The 17,667-nt window shown below is 45.4% G+C and overlaps 1 long non-coding RNA gene across 2 annotated transcripts; it reads left to right on the top strand.

The window, feature by feature from the left end:
* Positions 1–824: 824 nt before the first annotated feature.
* On the top strand, positions 825–17,207 carry LOC118663376. 2 transcript variants are annotated; one of them, XR_004970024.1, is made up of 3 exons: positions 825–1,556; positions 14,231–14,328; positions 15,562–17,207. It is a non-coding gene; the product is annotated as an uncharacterized LOC118663376 (long non-coding RNA). The 2 variants fall into 2 exon arrangements; XR_004970023.1 differs by lacking the exon at positions 825–1,556 and adding an exon at positions 3,208–3,318.
* Positions 17,208–17,667: the final 460 nt, after the last annotated feature.

Genomic DNA, 17,667 nt, shown 5'->3' with positions numbered 1-17,667 from the left:
AGCTTGGCCCATCTGACCTAGCAGGTCCTATGGGTTAGAGGTAAGATGCTGAGTGAGCCGAAACCGGTTTGGCTCAGTGGATGGACCGTCGGCCTGCGGACTGAGGGGTCCCGGGTTCGATTCCGGTCAAGGGCATGTGCCTGGGTTGCGGGCACATCCCCAGTGGGAGATGTGCAGGAGGTGGCTGGTCGATGTTTCTCTCTCATCGATGTTTCTAGCTCTCTGTCTCTCTCCCTTCCTCTCTGTGGGGAATCGATAAAATATATTAAAAAAAAAAAAAGATGCTGAGTGGAGTTTTGGTCGCGTCTTGTGGGGAAACCACAACTCAGATCCCTCGCTTCCGGAGCCAGGCCACATCATCTGCAGCGGACGCCCACGCCTTTCTGTAAGATGCTATGCTGCTTGCCGGGGCAGGGATGGGCCCCGGACCATGGGAGAGATATGACTGTGCAGCCAGAACTATCCACAGGAGCTGGATTCTGTCAAATCGGTCAACTCATAAGATCGGTGGACGCGGCAGCATGCCTGGAGGGTGTCCCCAGCACATCCAGGACTGAGCAGAGGAGGACCAGGTGGCAGGAGGGAGCTGCCTGAGCAAGCAACCAGACCCCATTTCACCCACCTGTTGCCTCTCCCTCCGGCGAGGGAGTGCGCCGGTGTGACCGAGTTACCTTACCGAGCTGGGGCTGCGGGCCAGCTCCCTGTGTCTCCCTACCTGTGGGGACAAGACAGATCCCTCCCCGATGCTGCCGCTGCCACACCCACCTCGGGGTGCAGCACCTGCTCCCAGCCCAGCCCAGTGCCTCCGGCCTGCGGACGGTGCGCTCATCAGCTGGGGGAGAAATGGTGTGTTCGTTTCAGTTGCATTCCTGTTGTTGGGAACGACGAAGAGCCACTGGACTGTGTGTTCCTGGAAGAATGATCCGGACCTCTAGGACCTCTCGTCCAACATCCAGCCGAACACCCAGCACCGGCGTTGGGAGGCGCCTGGTGAGACCGCACCGCGCACCGCCTCCCCTCCCCTCCCCGTCGCCTCGGCGGCTCCCTCTGGCTGAGGAGGAAGCGCACAGCCCGGGAGACCCACCGAGGCCGGCTTCCTGCTCCTGTTTGGTGTCTGGTGCGGTGGCCCCGGGGGCTTGGCCGACGCCAGCGAGAGCGAGTCAGGCCTAGCCAGGGCGCTCCTAGGGCGCCATCTCCGCACCCGGGCCCCTCCCCGCCTGGCCGGCGTCCCTCTCCTCTGAGCGGGTCCCGTGGGCGGCCTGCCAGGCCGTGAAGACCCCGGAGCCTTCGTGTGGCCCCAACCTCAGCCCCTGTGCGCACAACCACCTTTGTCGCAGCCACAGGCCCCTGGTCTCCTGGGGTGACCTCGCCCAGGGCGCAGGCTGCCTCCGCTGGCGGAAGCCGGTTGCTGAGGGTTGGAATTGCACAGACTAATCACACCCCGCCGGGGAGCCTTTGCGGGCCGGTGACTGGGATGAGATGAGGGTCCCTCATGACCAGTGCACAGAGCAGGACGAAGCCTCCGCTTGGTAAATGGATGTGTTGCCGATTTGATGGTAAGTGGACATGCGCGTCCATCACGGCCTGGGACCAGGGAGGGCTCAGATCCCGGAGGAATGAGCTGAGGTCACACCACCAAGTAAGCTACCGCGACCAGCACAGGCGCCAAGGGTGAGGGGAATCCAGAAAGGACAGTGGAGAGGGGAGCTTTTCTGAGCGGCTGCCCCAGCTCAGTACCACCTGCCTACCTACCTACCTACCTACCTCTTGCTGCAAAGGAAAAATGAATTCCTTGTGTGTAAACCACTGTGACTCAGGTTTCAGACGCATGCAATTCTTACTAATACAGTATTCCTGACAATAGCACTTGCCCAGGTTTTGTTCTTTAATCTTATTTAGCAGACTTTGGGTTTTAATGGGACAATTCAGCTCATTTGAGATTAGTATAAAATGGATATACTTTATTTTATTCCTTCCACTTTAATCCAGGTTTACTATTTACTTTTCTTTGTTATCGCTCTCTTCTTTTTTCTTGTTTTTAATTTGCTGGCTTGACAACATAGCCACTTATTATCTTTTCTCCTTTCTTTCCGATGTTGGTATTCTATAGAATAGCAGTTACTTTTCCTTTTTAAGGAAGGCACATTGGTATTTTCCTTTGCTGGCTCACTGGGGTGCACGTTCAGAATAAAATACATAATCACGCGTATATGATCTTCCATTATATAAAAATGCCACCTATTTCTCCACAGTAAGATGGCCCATTTACCATACGTTTACATCTCTGTGTTCCCAACCCCCAAAGAAATGGAAATGCTTTTATTCTCCATCTCTCCAAATACCAGATTGAGACCCTTTAGTACTTAGAGTCTCATATTAATAGTCTTTCCCTCAGGATTTTTTCCCCCCTCAGAAGTCAGTAGGTATTATTACATCATTATTTGCTTCCAGTGGCAGATGAAAAATCATTGTTTGCTCCCAGAATTTCAGATAAGAAGTCCAATACTAGCCTCATTGTCTGTCTTTGTAAGTTACCTACCCTCCCTCGCTGAAAGCTGGAAAGCTTTCTCTTTAGACGCTGAGCTCAGTCCTTTCCCCAGGACATGCCTAAAGGGGAGTATCATATTTCATCACTTCTGTTTGGGATTCAGGGAACTCTTCAAATCTTCAGGTCAAGTCTTTATTGGAAAATTTTCCTCCACTATTTTGTTTAGTTATTGCTTGTCTTCCATGTCCTTCATTTCATGAATTTCCAACGTTCCAATAATAATAATGATAATAATAATAATTCCAACACTGAATAACTTAAATATACAAGTATTTGGTCACCTGCATCATTCCTTGAACCTCTTTTATTTCACCTCCCAGAATTCCCATCTCTGTGGATTTCTGATTTGTGCGTTTTATTTTTCCATTTGGTGTTCCAGGTCAGGCTCCAACAGTGACCCTCCTGTCCCTTGAGAATTTTAGTCTGAAGTCTGAACATGAGATTTCCCCTCAATCCAGAACGGGGTGTGTGTGTGTGTGTGTGTGTGTGTGTGTGTGTGTGTGTGTTAGTGAGCGTGAGTGTGTGCACACTGCACCTACAACTCCTTAGGTGTTGTTTTCATCGTCGGTTGCTATTGAGGGTGTCCTCGCTCTCCTCCAGGAGGTTGTACTCGCTGCTCTCTGAGACGTGCCCGTTCTTTCTCCTCTCACTCTGAGGTCCCCGTTGGCATCTTCCTCTGCGGGCTCACTGGGGATCGGTGGCAGAATCAGTTCCCCGAGTAATGGACAGCACAGCAGTCTTTGCGCTCTGGGTCTGCGGCGCCCCAGCTGGTAAGTTGTTGGTCCCAGAAGGACTCCCTCTGCACTCTTTCCCCTCAACTGGCATTTTCTCAGGGAAGAAAGGCTTGGACAGATTTGTTTACTGAGCGCCACAGCTTTCTGAGCGCCTGAGCAGTGAGCCCCAAGAACAGCATGTGGGCAGGTGCGGCTTCTCCCTCAGGAGCTCCTTAGATTTTCCTAAGTCCAGTATTCCCAGATCTGACCACCGCTCCTGGGCCTGGGCCTCTGGTCCCTGAGCACTCTCGGACCTGGAGGGGGAACGTTGCTCTGCCAACTCCCTCCTTCTGGACCTGGGAGATGCACTAGGCCTTGCTTTTGCCCTAAACCTCAGAGCTGCTTGCTCAACAAAGGCTCAGGAGCTGGTTTTAAATGGAAGGATGTACTCAACCATCTCCCCAGAATTCTTAGAGGAAATTTTGCTATATTCCAAAAGGCAAAACATACCACAAGCCATTTCACAGACCACAATGCAAGAGAACTGGAATTCATCAACCTGAAAAGCCAAATAATCAAACCAAAAACCTCACCTCCAACAAAACTCCTATAGACACAAATATACAAAATCTACTCTTTTAACTATCTCCTCTCGGGCCAAAGAGAAAATCCAAATTATAAATTATTTCTAATGACTAGCAATGAGAACACAAAATATAAAAATCTATGAGATGAGACCAGAGGAGAATTCAAAGGGAGGCATGCAGATTTAAATAACTGTCTTAGAAAAACAAACAAAAAGATTTAAAATAATGACATGCTCCCAGGTAAAGATAGCAGATTGGACATTCAAGTTTAATTTTGCTCACACTGAGACACCTATTAAAAATAGAATACAGGGATTTTATTTCCACCTTTGTATTTTGTAACATTTTAAATCCCCAAATAAGGCAGAAGAATTTTACAATCAACATTTCTATATAAACCATCTAGATTCATCTGTTGTTATGATTCTCTTTATCTCCATATCCCTTTGTACGTGGTACATATTTTTTTCTGAATCATTTAAAAATAAGTTACCAATATTATGACGCTTCACTCTTAAGCATGCATCTCGTTATCATAAACACAATCTCCTATTGTCAGAGTTGGCTTCCTTAGAAGAAACACTCTGAAACAAAGATGCGTGTGTGAAGGACCCTGGGGATCCACATCTATGAAAGGGAAGGAAGGCTTGGGCAGAGGGAGGAAGTGGGCTGAGATACAGAGTCAATAAGAGCATCAGCCCGATCTTTGAGAGGCTCTGAAGCTATGATGGCACTGCAGAGTTGTGCCAAGTTGGCATGAGGGGGGCTGGGCCTTTACAGTCCCAAGTGACCTGGTAATTGGACATGGGCTGCCCTGGGAAAGGCCTCGACCTTAGGTGAGGCAAGTCTTTTCAGCCTAGGCACACCCTGAAGACTGCTGACAACTGAGGACTATTTGCTGGCAGTGACTCCAACAACCATGGGAAGAAGCCCTCACTCTTGATGGTCGATGTGGGCAAGGGCATCCAGTATCAGCTACAGACCACCCCTCTGCCGTTCAGTGCCACCTCCTCCATTTCAGTTCTAGGAGATACTCCTCAGAATTCCAATGGGCACCCTCCCTGAAGGAAACTTGTAAGAGGAAGGCTGCCACCCCAATGCATCTGGTCTCAGGGCCACAATGATACGCTTGCTCTCTCCATGTGTTTGGGATTCAAAAATTGGCTTTGACCAGGGAGCAAACAGAAAAGCAGGAGGAGCACTACTCACATCAGACAAGTTGGACTTCAAGATAAAAATTCCAAAGTGAATAAAGAAGGCATTATTACTACACAGTTTATGAAGAGCGTGTAATGAGCATAAAACCTTCAGCCCCAAGCCACCTAGCAGGCAAATACAGAAAGTAAAGATTATTAGAAATAAAAAGAGAAGCTCATGAAAACACAGCTTTAGTAAGAGCTTCAATATATCTCTTTTAAAAATAGTTGCTCTGATAGGGAAAAATCGATACATCAAAGAATTAAAAATATAATCTACAAACTCAAACAAATAAATATTTATTCAAATACAGAGTATACATTTTATACATATTCAAGCATTTACCAAAATTTATCATCTGCTTGGTCATAAGGAAACTCTTGGAAAATTCAATAAATTATATATTTCATAAGCTATCTTCTGTGCTCGTCATTTGATAAAGAAGTAAATAATTTAAAAGGTTGCCAAAATGTGCCAATTACTTGGAAACTCAGTATAGGAAACACACTATTTGGTAACTCCTGGATCAAAGGAGAGCAAAAGTGAAATTCCAAATTATCTAGCAAACATTGAGATTTTTTTAAAAATTAAATCTTATTGTTCAGATTATTACATTGGTTCCTCTTTTCCCCCCCATAATTCCCCTCCGCCCTCACTCCCCACCCACTGTCCTCATCCATAGGTGCACGATTATTGTCCAGTCTCTTCCCGAACCCCCCACACCCCTCCCCCCCCAAGAATAGTCAGTCCATTCCCTTTCTATGTCCCTGATTCTATTATAATCACCAGTTCATTCTGTTCATCAGATTATTTATTCACTTGATTCTTAGATTCACTTGTTGATAGATGTGTATTTGTTGTTCATAATTTGTATCTTTACCTTTTTCTTCCTCTTCTTAAAGGATACCTTTCAGCATTTCATATAATCCTGGTTTGGTGGTGATGACTCCTTTAGCTTTTTCTTATCTGTGAAGCTCTTTATCTGACCTTCAGTTCTGAATGAGAGCTTTGCTGGATAAAGTAATCTTGGTTGTAGGTTCTTGCTATTGATCACTTTGAATATTTCTTGCCACTCCCTTCTGGCCTGCAAAGTTTCTGTTGAGAAATCAGCTGACAGTCGTATGGGTATTCCCTTGTAGGTAACTGACTTTCTTTCTCTTGCTGCTTTTAGGATTCTCTCTTTGTCTTTTGCTCTTGGCATTTTAATTATGATGTGTCTTGGTGTGGTCCTCTTTGGATTCCTTTTGTTTGGGGTTCTGTGCGCTTCCTGGACTTGTAAGTCTATTTCTTTCACCAGGTAGGGGAAGTTTTCTGTCATTATTTCTTCAAATAGGTTTTCAATATCTTGCTCTCTCTCTTCTTCTGGCACCCCTATAATTCTGATGTTGGTACACTTGAAGCTGTCCCAGAGGCTCCTTACACTATCTTCGTATTTTTGGATTCTTTTTTCATTTTGCTTTTCCGGTTGGGTGTTTTTTGCTTCTTCATATTTCAAATCTTTGACTTGATTCTTGCAATCCTCTGGTCTGCTGTTGGGAGTCTGTATAATATTCTTTATTTCAGTCAGTGTATGCTTAATTTCTAGTTGGTCCTTTATCACAACATCGAGGGTCTCACTAGATTTCTTGAGGGTCTCATTAAGTTTATCAGTGGCTTCTAGACAGTTCTTGAGAGAACTTAAAGGTGTGATTTTGAACTCTATATCCAGTAGTTTGCTTTGCTCCATTTCTGTCATTTGTGTCCTGTTTCTTTGTCTCAGCATTTTTTATGCTTCCCTGTGTTGGTAGAGTGGCTTTGTGTGCTAGGTGTCCTATAGGGCCCAGTGGCTCAGCCTCCCCAATTACCTGAGGTAGACATTCTTGGTACACCCCCTTGTGGGCTTTGTGCACAGTCTTGTTGTAGTTAAGCCTTGATTGTTGTAGGTAACACTGGGAGGATTTGACCTCCAGGCCAATTGGCTATGAGAATCAGCTGTGTCTATGGTGGGAGAACTTCAGTGCTGAAGACACCCTTATGGGGCAAGACTTGCTTCAGTGGGGCTTTGGTGCTCACTGAGTCTGCCCCCTGTGTGTGTCCCTTATGGATCTGAGGAGTTGTAATTGGATGGTCCCACTCTAACCACTGGGTACACTGGCTCTTGGATCTAAGGAGGTGCTAATCTAGCCTCTGCCTGAGGCTACCCAGCAGAAGCCAGCTGTAAAGCAATGCAAGTTACCCTGGGGCCTTGGGGCAGCTGCAGTTTGTTAAGTAATTTCCAGATTACAAAGGGCCGGGCCTTTCATATGCAAAAGCCTCTGTGCACGGTTTGGGCAGGGCGGGTCCCAGGGGATCAACAGGGCGGGCGGAGCGAGCAGTGTGGCTGCTCTCAGTCCTGCCTTCAGAGGTCCTGGCAATCGCTGTGATTGCCTCTGAGAGAAAGCTGCCCTCGAGTTCCGACCGATGCCAGACAGTCCCGTTTCTCCCATAAGAGTCTGGGTCCCCAGAGACTTGCCCAGAACTGGAGCTCAGAGCTTGAGACTCCCTCCCGATTGAAAAAGACAATCGTGTCCTCAGCCGCCAGCCCTCTCCGCATGCACCTCCGCACCTTTGTATTTTACTTGTGCACTGCGCCTCCTCTGGGTCTTGGTATGCTTTTCTCTTTCCTTCTAGTTGTAGAATTTCCACTCAGCCAGCCTTCTGGTGGTTCTGGATGATGTCCATTCTGTCTTTTAGTTGTATTTTTGAAGTGGTTGTGTGAGGCAGCAATCTCCGGTGTTTACCTATGCCGCCATCTTGGTTTCTCCAAGAGACTTTTTGAAAAAATGTATGGGGGGGTGCAAAAAGCTATACTCAAAGGAAATTTTATAGCCTTAAGTAACTGCCAATAATGCAAAGAACCGAATACTTGTGCCTGAGTCAGTTTGAGCACTGCTCTGAATTTGTAGCCACACCCTACAGCCCACTCTTCTTCCCACCTCTGTTACTCCTTATGCACTCTGTCTTCACACATATTGCCATAGAAGTTGATTCTAATGATTAAGCAGAAAACAAGTTTATTTCTCTTGCTGCTTTTAAGATTCTCTCTTTATCTTTTGCTCTTGGCATTTTAATTATGATGTGTCTTGGTGTGGTCCTCTTTGGATTCCTTTTGTTTGGGGTTCTCCGCGCTTCTTGGACCTGTAAGTCCATTTCTTTCACCAGGTGGGGGAAGTTTTCTGTCATTATTTCTTCAAATAGGTTTTCAATATCTTGCTCTCTCTCATCTTCTGGCACCCCTATAATTCTGATGTTGGTATGCTTGAAGCTGTCCCAGAGGCTCCTTACACTATCCTCGCATTTTTGGATTCTTTTTTCATTTTGCTTTTCCGGTTGGGTGTTTTTTGCTTCCTCGCTTTTGAAATCTTTGCCTTGATTCTTGCGCTCCTCTGGTCTGCTGTCGGGAGTCTGTATAATATTCGTTATTTCAGTCCGTGTATGCTTAATTTCTAGTTGGTTCCCCAATATAAGATCGAGGGTCTCATTAGTTTTCTTGTAGATCTCATTAAGTTTATCGGTGGCTTCTAAACAGTTCTTGAGAGACCTTAAAAGTGTGGTTCTGAACTCTATATCTTCCATTGACAATTTTGTCCTGTTTCTTTGTCTCCGCATTTTGTTATGCTTCCTTGGTGCACCCCCTAGTGGTCTTTGTGCGCAGTCTTATAGTTAAACCTTGATTGTTGTAGCTAATACCAGGGAGGGTTTGACCTCCAGGCCAAGTGGCTATGAGAATCAGCTGTGTCTGCAGTGAGAGAACTTCTGTCCTCTAGGGAGGTGCTAATCTAGCCTTTGCCTGAGGCTATCCGGCAAATGCCTCTGTGCAGGGCTTGGGCGGGGCGGGTCGCACAGGATCAACAGGGTGGGCCGGAGAGAGCAGTTATGGCGGCTCTCAGTCCTGTCCCCAGGGGCTCTGCCTCTCTGAGTCCCAGCAACCGCTGCAAACCTCGGAGAGAAAGCTGCACTCGCTCTGACCGAAGCCAGACAGTCCCGCTTCTCCCGTTTGAGTCTGGGTTCCTAAAGACTCGCCCGGATCTGGAGCTCAGAGTCTGCGACTCCCTCCCGATTGAAAACGTCAACCGCGCCCTCCGCCGCCAGCCCGCTCCGCGCACTCCGCACCTCAGAATTTGACTTCAGCACTGCGCCTCCTCTGAGTGTCCGTATGCATTTCTCTTTCCTCCTAGTTGTAGGACTTCCACTCAGCCAGCGTTCCTGTGGTTCTGGGTGATGTCCGTTCCGTTTTTTAGTTTCACTTTTGAAGTAGTTGTTCAAGGCAGCAAACTCCGGCGTTCACCTATGCCGCCATCTTGGTTCTCCTCTACCATACTTCTCGAAAACAAGTTTATTAAAGAGATATTGAGTAGCTCACAAAATTGCTGTGAGGGCTAAACAGCCAGACTCGAGGTTCATCAGTGCCCTAACCAGTGGTCGGCAAACTGCGGCTCGTGAGCCACATGCGGCTCTTTGGCCCCTTGAGTGTGTCTCTTCCACAAAATACTGACTTCTGTGCATGGGCCACAAAATTTCAATCGCACTGTACATGCACACCCACACCGGGTATTATGTGGAAGAGCCACACTCAAGGGGCCAAAGAGCCACATGTGGCTCGCGAGCCGTGGTTTGCAGACCACTGCCCTAAACCATACCCAGTGCTGCCTGATGAAGGAGCTGCCCACTGCTGTCACCATCCCCCCAATGCCAGGACCTTGACCTTGAAACCACTGCTGGGACTGCCACCATCAAAGCTCATTGCCTGAGCCACCTGGGCCTATGGAAATGGAAACTCCATGCAGGACTCGATTCCCCATGTAGTTTCCTTCCCATTCATTCTACGAAGGTCAAATCCACAATCTTAATAGTGAGGGAAGCTGGGAATTCGTGTTCTGATTAATTTCTCCAAACACAAAAGAGCTACTCAAAAGAAGATGGGAAGTGATGAATAAGACAGAAGTCTATTTCAAGCAATAAAATAGATATACCCCTCGTGAGGCAGATAAAAGATAAGTGCAAGAGAACAAAATGTGTAGGAAATAGTTCTGGCATAACTGATTACCTGGAATAGTGCCGTTCGATAGAAACATAATGCAAGCTGTGTACATAATTAACATTTTCCTGGTAGCTACATTAAAAAGGAGTAAAGAAAGAAATATGTGAATTTCATTTTAATGTTTTATTTAATCCAGTATATTCAAAACATTCTGATTTTACATGTAATCAATATGAAAGGTATTAATAAGACATTTTACTTTTTTTTTGTCTTGGAAATCGGTGTATGTTTTAAACTTACAGCCCATTTCAATTCAGAGCAGTCACATTTCAAGTGCCCACTAGCCACATATGGCTAGAGCAAGGGTTGGCAAACTTTTTGACTCGAGGGCCACAATGGGTTCTTAAACTGGACCAGAGGGCCGGAACAAAAGCATGGATGGAGTGTTTGTGTGAACTAATATAAATTCAAAGTAAACATCATTACATAAAAGGGTACGGTCTTTTTTTTCAATAGTTTTATTCATTTCAAACGGGCCGGATTCGGCCCGCGGGCCGTAGTTTGCCCACGGCTGGGCTAGAGGCTACCACATTGGAGAGTGTAGAGAGAGAAGAAATAAAATCGGACCCGGTTTCATGTCATTTACACAAAAATAAATTCCAGCTGAATCAAAGACTTAAATCTAAAAAATAAAGCCACGAAGATCTTAGAAGTAAACATACCACACTACTTCTACCGAGCACTCAATGAGATCTTTCTGTCCATCTACAACACAGATGGCAGGTACAGGGTTAACATCTGTATATACAAAGAGCCTTTGCAAATTCATATCAGAATCAGAATAGTCAGAAGCTATCACTAGACTATTTTTTTAAAAATCCAAACGCAGAATAAACCTAAAAAGATGTTCAGCTTCCCTAGGAGCCCAGGAAATACAAATTAAAAAACAATGAAATATCACTTCATTCACATCAGACTAGCAATTTGGGAGCATGGTAACACCTGCCAGAGGCAGGGCAGGGACTGTCTTCCTCACATCACAGTAGTTAGGACCTTGTTGGAGAGCAATCTGGCAACATTTATCAAAATAAAGCAACTCCATGTATTCTTTGAGCCAGCAATCCGTCGCCCGAGAATCCAGCCCATAGAAATAAAAGCACTGCAATGTATGTAGATCATAGCAACAGTGATCACGGTGGCAATAAGACCCTAAAACCCAAGTGCTATGCCCACAGGTAGAATGATTGAATAAATTGTGGCACATTTATATCAGGGCGTGTTGTAACACCATTCACAAAGAATGTCTTAAAAAGCTATGTACTGACTTGGAGGAGCTCCCATCTTCCATCTCTGCGAGATGCAAAGAAATGGCGCATCCGGCGTGGCTCAGTGGTTGAGCGTCAACCTATGAACCAGAAGGTCACGGTTCGATTCCCGGTCAGGGCACATGCCCCGGTTGTGGGCTTGATCCCCAGGGTGGGGCATGCAAGCAGCAGCCAATCAATGATTCTTTGTCATCATTGATGTTTCTATCCCTCTCCTTTCCTCTCTGAAATAAATTAAAAGGTGTTTTTAAAAAGATGCAAAGAAATGTACAAACTGTGATTCCATTGTTGTAAGAGACAGGGAGAGAAATCGACTTCGGTATGTATATATGTACATCTTATTTCATGAGCATAAAGGAAGATAAGAAGGATATAGTCACTCTGCAGGCAAGATTTCCTGGGGGGGAGGAGGAGAAGCAGGTGGTACAGATAGAAAAATGGGAAGGGGAGGAAAGAAAAATATGAGACCAAGAGAAAAGCAAAAAGGGGGAAAGGTTAAAAGAAATAGCTATTATTTCAAGTAAGGATGATTTTGCAAAGTTATCATGTGTGTTTGAAAAGGGCAAACATATTGCTCCATGTTAATCTATTCAATAAAGCTTGTTAATCATGCTATTCAAATCCTCCCAGTTCCTTACTGGATTTTCTTGACTCCTAGTTCTGTAGATTCCTATATATTAAAGGTTCCCACAAAGCTGTGGATTGGTTGTTTTCTCCTGAAATTCTATCAGTTTTCCCATCACAGATCTCAATCCTACATTACTAGGCACAGACAAGCATAAAGGCTAAATTTATTGGTAGGTTGAATATCTTATCAATATATATTTTTGTCTTTTCAAATAATACTGATTATTTTTGCCTTGAAATCCATTTTGCCTATTGCTACGATTGCTTAACCACTTGCTCCCCCTTTGCTGGCATTTGCCTGGTGTATCTTTTTCTATTTCAATATTTTGTCAGTCTTTATTACTCTGTTTTTGCTGTCTCATAAAACAGCATACACTTTGACAATTTTACTAAATGCAAGTCTCTATTTTTTAACAGTGAATTTAACATATTCACATGTATTATTATTATTATTGCCATATTCACACATTTCTTCCCATTTACCATGCATTTTTCTACTAGATATGCTGTTTTTGTGTTTCTTTTTCATCCCTCCTTTTTGAAGAGTTGATAGCATTTTATTTGTTCCCAATTAATTTGTCTTCTAATGACATGAAATATATATATTCTTTCTCTTCCTATTATATGTATATTTTTGAAACACATAGTTAAGCATATTCTCAATCAATCTAGAGTTAAATAATATCTATATTTTCCTACTAAATAGAATGGAGACTTTAGCATGCTATTACTTCTCTCTCCTTCCTCCTTTCCAAACTGCAAGCCTCTCCATCCCATTTGATCATCTCAATTTTAGTCATTATAAGAAAAGATATTTATTTTAGACTTATAAATAAACTTTGCTGGTTTCCTTACTTACCTCTACTTCTTATGCCCCACGTTTTCTTCCTGGATTCATTTGTTCTTCTACACCAGTGGGTTCTCAACCAGAGGCTATACCACACCCCTTTCTAATGTGGGGTGTTTTATGCTGTCACACTGAACAAGGAAGGATGCTGCTGGCATTTACTGGATTGCATCAGTCTTACACAATAAAGAACTGTCCACCCAAAATGCCACCAGTACCCTGTTGGGAAATGCTATTCTACATGGACTGTGAGTTTAAATGTTTGAAGTCCACTTGTGTCTTAAAATGTCTTTAAGATGCTCTCACATTTGCTTGGTAGCTTGGCTGGGTAAAGAATCCTAAATTCACAAGTATTTCACCAGAGAACTTTGAAGATAGCGTTCTGTCGCCTTGCTTACAAAGTTGTAAATGAGAAGAAAGATTGAGGTCAATCTTATTCTCATTCCATCCTTGACCACCTCTTTTTCCACTCTGGAAGCTTTCAGGATTTCTTTTTTATTCTTCGTGTCCTGAAATTTCATCACCATGTACTTAGATGTAGGTTGTTTTACATCCTTTCTGTCACTTACAGGAATTACTTCCTAGGTCCTCTCACTATAAGAGCTTTGGATTATATTGAATTGTAATAGCAGTCAGCTATCAGACCCAGCAGGGGTTACCTGAGCCTCCTGTGAGACCAACTCTCTGCCTCTAATAGAAGGAGAAGAAAAATGACTAAGTTCCAAATAAATTTCTTGAATTACTGCCTCTCCTTCCTCTGTTTTCTTCTCTCAGTCTGTAACTCACATTAAGGGACAGTGGAACTTTTGTATCTGTCCTTCACGTCTCAACACTTTGTTCAGACTTTCCATTTATTTGTTCTTTTTGCACTGAATTCTGGGAGAATTCCTTAGTTTGTTCTTCTAGCTCACTGATTAACTGTTCAGTCCATTTTGCTATCTGACCCATCTATTGAGATTTTTTATTTTAAAAATAATTATTTTTCTTTTAAAAAGAATCAAACTTGGCAGTTTATAAAACCTGTAGGTGCTTTAAAAAATTTGATGCAATAGACTCTTTCATTTGTCCATGATATGAATGATGCCTGTTCTATGGTCTGGTTCTATTTGCTCTCTTAACTCAGGTTCATCATCTGTTAAACAGGAATAATAATACCTACCGCTCAGTGTCCTGTGATGATTGGAGTTAACATAACATGATACCTGGCACACAGTGCCCTGAAATACCTATTTAATGAAAAGACAAAGCAAAATCAAATATATAGAATGCCTGGCACACACATAGTCAGCGCTCACTAACTGGAATCATATTGCTATTATTATCATTATCCTCATTATCATTATTCACTGAGACAATGGCATTCAAGGATTTGACATTCTTGTTTCAGTATGAGATCACCACCAGCCTTCCCACCCCCAGATCCATGACATGGACTGCTTTGTGACTTAGCAGAGACACGAATTTGAACTACAAGTTCCTCGGCTGGTGAGTAGGAGTGTGAATGTGCCCAGCATCTGTCTCCAAAAGTGGCTGTATGATTCTGTTTAATCCATGAAGCCCTCACCACCCACCCTGAAAGGCAGACGTCATTACCCACTTTCATAGGAGGATAAACGTGAAGAAATGACAAGCTCTAGTCACAAGGCTGTGGGCTAGGCAGTCAGACAGATGGAGTTTTCTGACTCAAGAAATGAATTCTCTGAGCCTCGGTTTCTCCTTCTGTATAATGGGCCTTATAGTTGCCCTTTTTTGTCAATTCCTTTGAAGTGCTACCTATCACTCTTCTCTCAATGCCAGTACAAATGCACTGTGGCCTTTTCCAAGGGTTAGAGCCATTCAGGGTGAACTCTCACCACATTTCACTACTTTCTCGTCCCTTCTTTCACCAAAGGCACCAGGCTTTGCTGGGAAATCAGCTCATTGTGTGTGCCTCCACCCCCACTACCAGATAGGGAGCGACTTGAGTGAAACACAGGAGGCGACAATAAGATGACTTCCCAAAAATCTTAGATGTAGGCTGCCCTCTGATAATTAAATGATAAAACAAAATGGGATGGAAGCAGAGATTTAGAATGTCACCCGTGTGGTTATTAAGCTGTGGTCTCTCCGCTCCAAACCCACCTTGCCATCCCCTGCTTTGTGATGCTGGAGCTGGGCTTCCGAGAACGGCTGTGTGGCTTTCCAGCAGCTCCCTCCCCGTCTCTGCTAATGTGGGTCCTCGTGGGCAGCTGCAAGCCTGGAGGAGGAAACGGACTTGCTCCTTCCTGTTCCCGTGGGGGTCCTATGAGCATCACCCCAGCATCACTTATTCCCCGTGGCAGGTGAACCCAGCTCCGTTCTCCCCACACGTGCAGAGAGCCTCCTCATGCCCCTGCAGACACCAGCACAGGCTGAGCCGCAGCCCCGCCTCGGCTGAGCCCCTCACAGGTCCTCCTCTGAGCTCAGAGCCCCCGCACTAGCTGGCCAGTGACCCCCTCGGAGGCTGAGTTTCAGGAACCTCAGGACTGTCTCTAAGTTTTAAGAATTCCAATGTCTTTCCTTTGTTCCTTCGGACTCAGAGACGGTGGGTATGATGCTTCCTGCAGTCACTAAATCTGTGAAACCAGAGTCCTTTTAATCCTTTTTAGATCCCTACTTAACAACGTGATCCTAATTGACAATTCTTTTTATTGATTTCTCTCTTTCAAATACCTGGTGTCGTTTCTATCTCCTGGCCAGACCCTACTCAACACATCCCCTTAAAGGAGTAGACCATCCCCCAGGACAAGAAGAGACTGTCCACCTGAATGCAGGCATAAAACCTCCAAAGGAGAAGGTGTCCTTCAAAAGGGGTTAGTGGGCCATTGAAGCCTAGATCCATGAGAGTCAGCAGCACAAACCCAGCAGGACATCCTCAGCAGTGACAGAGGGCAAACACCATCATCTCTAGCCCTGATCACAGCCACCAAGAGAGATTTTTTTTTCAGAATTTAAATCAAATCGTGTTATTGCCCTGCTTACAACTCTATTGGATTCCCAGTGCACAGAGAACAAAAGTGAAACTCTTCACAGCAGAGCTGACAAGAGGCCTTGCATTAGCTGGCTTCTTCCTCACTTCCTCTTCCCTTCGCTTTTATGACCCAACCACCCCGTTCAAGCCAGGATCTCTCTTACCTCCAGATCTCCCCACATTGTTGGAACACCCTACCCTTCATCTGCAAAACTCCTATTCATCTGTCAAGTCTCCACATCATCATCACCTCCTCAGAGAGGACCTCCATGATCATGCAATCCTTCTGCTTTAGCTGCCAGAATGTAGAGAAGCGAACCTAGTCATTTTCCCATATCACAGTGTGTAATGACATATCTGATTTGTTTGGTTTTTGTTTGCTGTCTCTCTCCCCTGTGGGGCTGTGAATGCTCTGAGGACAGGAACTACATTTGTATTGCTCACCACTGTATAACCAGTGGCTGGCTTACACTGAGCACTCAGCAAATGTTTATGAAAAGAACAGATAAACTTTTGGGGGTCAGGCGGTCTTCTACAATAAACAGGAGCTTCTCCAGATGGTCTCCTCCCCCAGCCAGACCTCCAAGCCTTCTGGCAAGAGTGGGCCTTCACTTCTTCCATGATGGCTGCCTCAGCTTCTCAACAGATAGGCAGGTGCTCTGGCCAAACCAGTTCAATAAAACTCATGTAGGTGCCTATAGGAGCAAAGAAACCCCCAGCTGCCACCCAGGCTCTGATCTCTTGGGCCAGGCTTACAGTGAGAGGGATGTAGGCAAGGGATGGTGAGACAGAGGGGCCCTGCGTTAGCAAGGTTCCCTCCTCCTGCTCCCTCCCCTCTCCCCCTCTGGCCCCCAGACACATAAGCACACGAACACTCAGAGGCTCAAGTAACCCCTGCTGGGTCTGATAGCTGACTGCTCACCATGGTCTCCAGTCCCTGCCCCCTACTTCCATCTCTCTCCAGGCCTCTACTCGCACAAACATATGATAAGCCCCAGTTCCTGGAAGAACGATCTTCGTAAATTAAGTTATCATGAGTTATGTGAACCCCCCAACCTGCAAGAGCCCATGCTAGACTGGCTGTCTGCCTCCTGCCCTTTGCTTCTCACTTAAAGAGCCAAGTCACCATGAATTTTCTTAATGATACTTTATGCGCCTGTGTTAGTCATTTTTCTTCTCTTTCTAGCAGAGGCAGGGAGTTGTCTTAAGGGAAACAGCACAATGTTACAGAAAAGACCCAGGCCTTGAAATTAGACAGAACTGGATTTGAATATTGGCTTTGCCACCCCACCAAATAGACCTGGGGAAGTGTCTCAACCTTTCTGTGCCTGTTTCCTCATCCTATATAATAAAAGCCTAAGATGCAAATTGACCAAACGGCAGAACGACCGGTCACTATGATGCTCACTGACCACCAGGGGGCAGATGCTCAACCCAGGAGCTGCCCCAGCCTGCAGGCCCCAGGCCAGCCAAGGTGGGTGCCGCAAAGGGAGGCGACTGGTGGCGGCAGTGGGGGGAGGTGGGGAGGAGGCGCGTGGGGCTGGTGAGCAGGCAGTGCCAGGCCAGCCAAGGCAGGTGCCAGTGAGGGACCCCCCAATTGTCCTGCCGGTCACCACACAGATCAGCCCTGATCACCGGCCAGGCCTAGAGAACCTACCTGTGTGTGAATTTCATGCACCGGGTCTCTAGTTTGTATAATAAAGGCAATAAGACTATGTACCAAATAGGAACATGAGGATCAAATGAGATAAATCATGTAAAGACTTTAGCACAAAGTATCATATAGCCAGCCTTCATAAGTGTTTTAAAACAAGAACAATGTGAAGAATGAACTA

The sequence above is a fragment of the Myotis myotis genome, unplaced genomic scaffold (genome assembly GCF_014108235.1).
Source record: "Myotis myotis isolate mMyoMyo1 unplaced genomic scaffold, mMyoMyo1.p scaffold_m19_p_9, whole genome shotgun sequence".
Classification (NCBI taxonomy): Eukaryota; Metazoa; Chordata; class Mammalia; order Chiroptera; family Vespertilionidae; genus Myotis; species Myotis myotis.
This window is presented reverse-complemented; position numbering and strand designations above follow the sequence as displayed.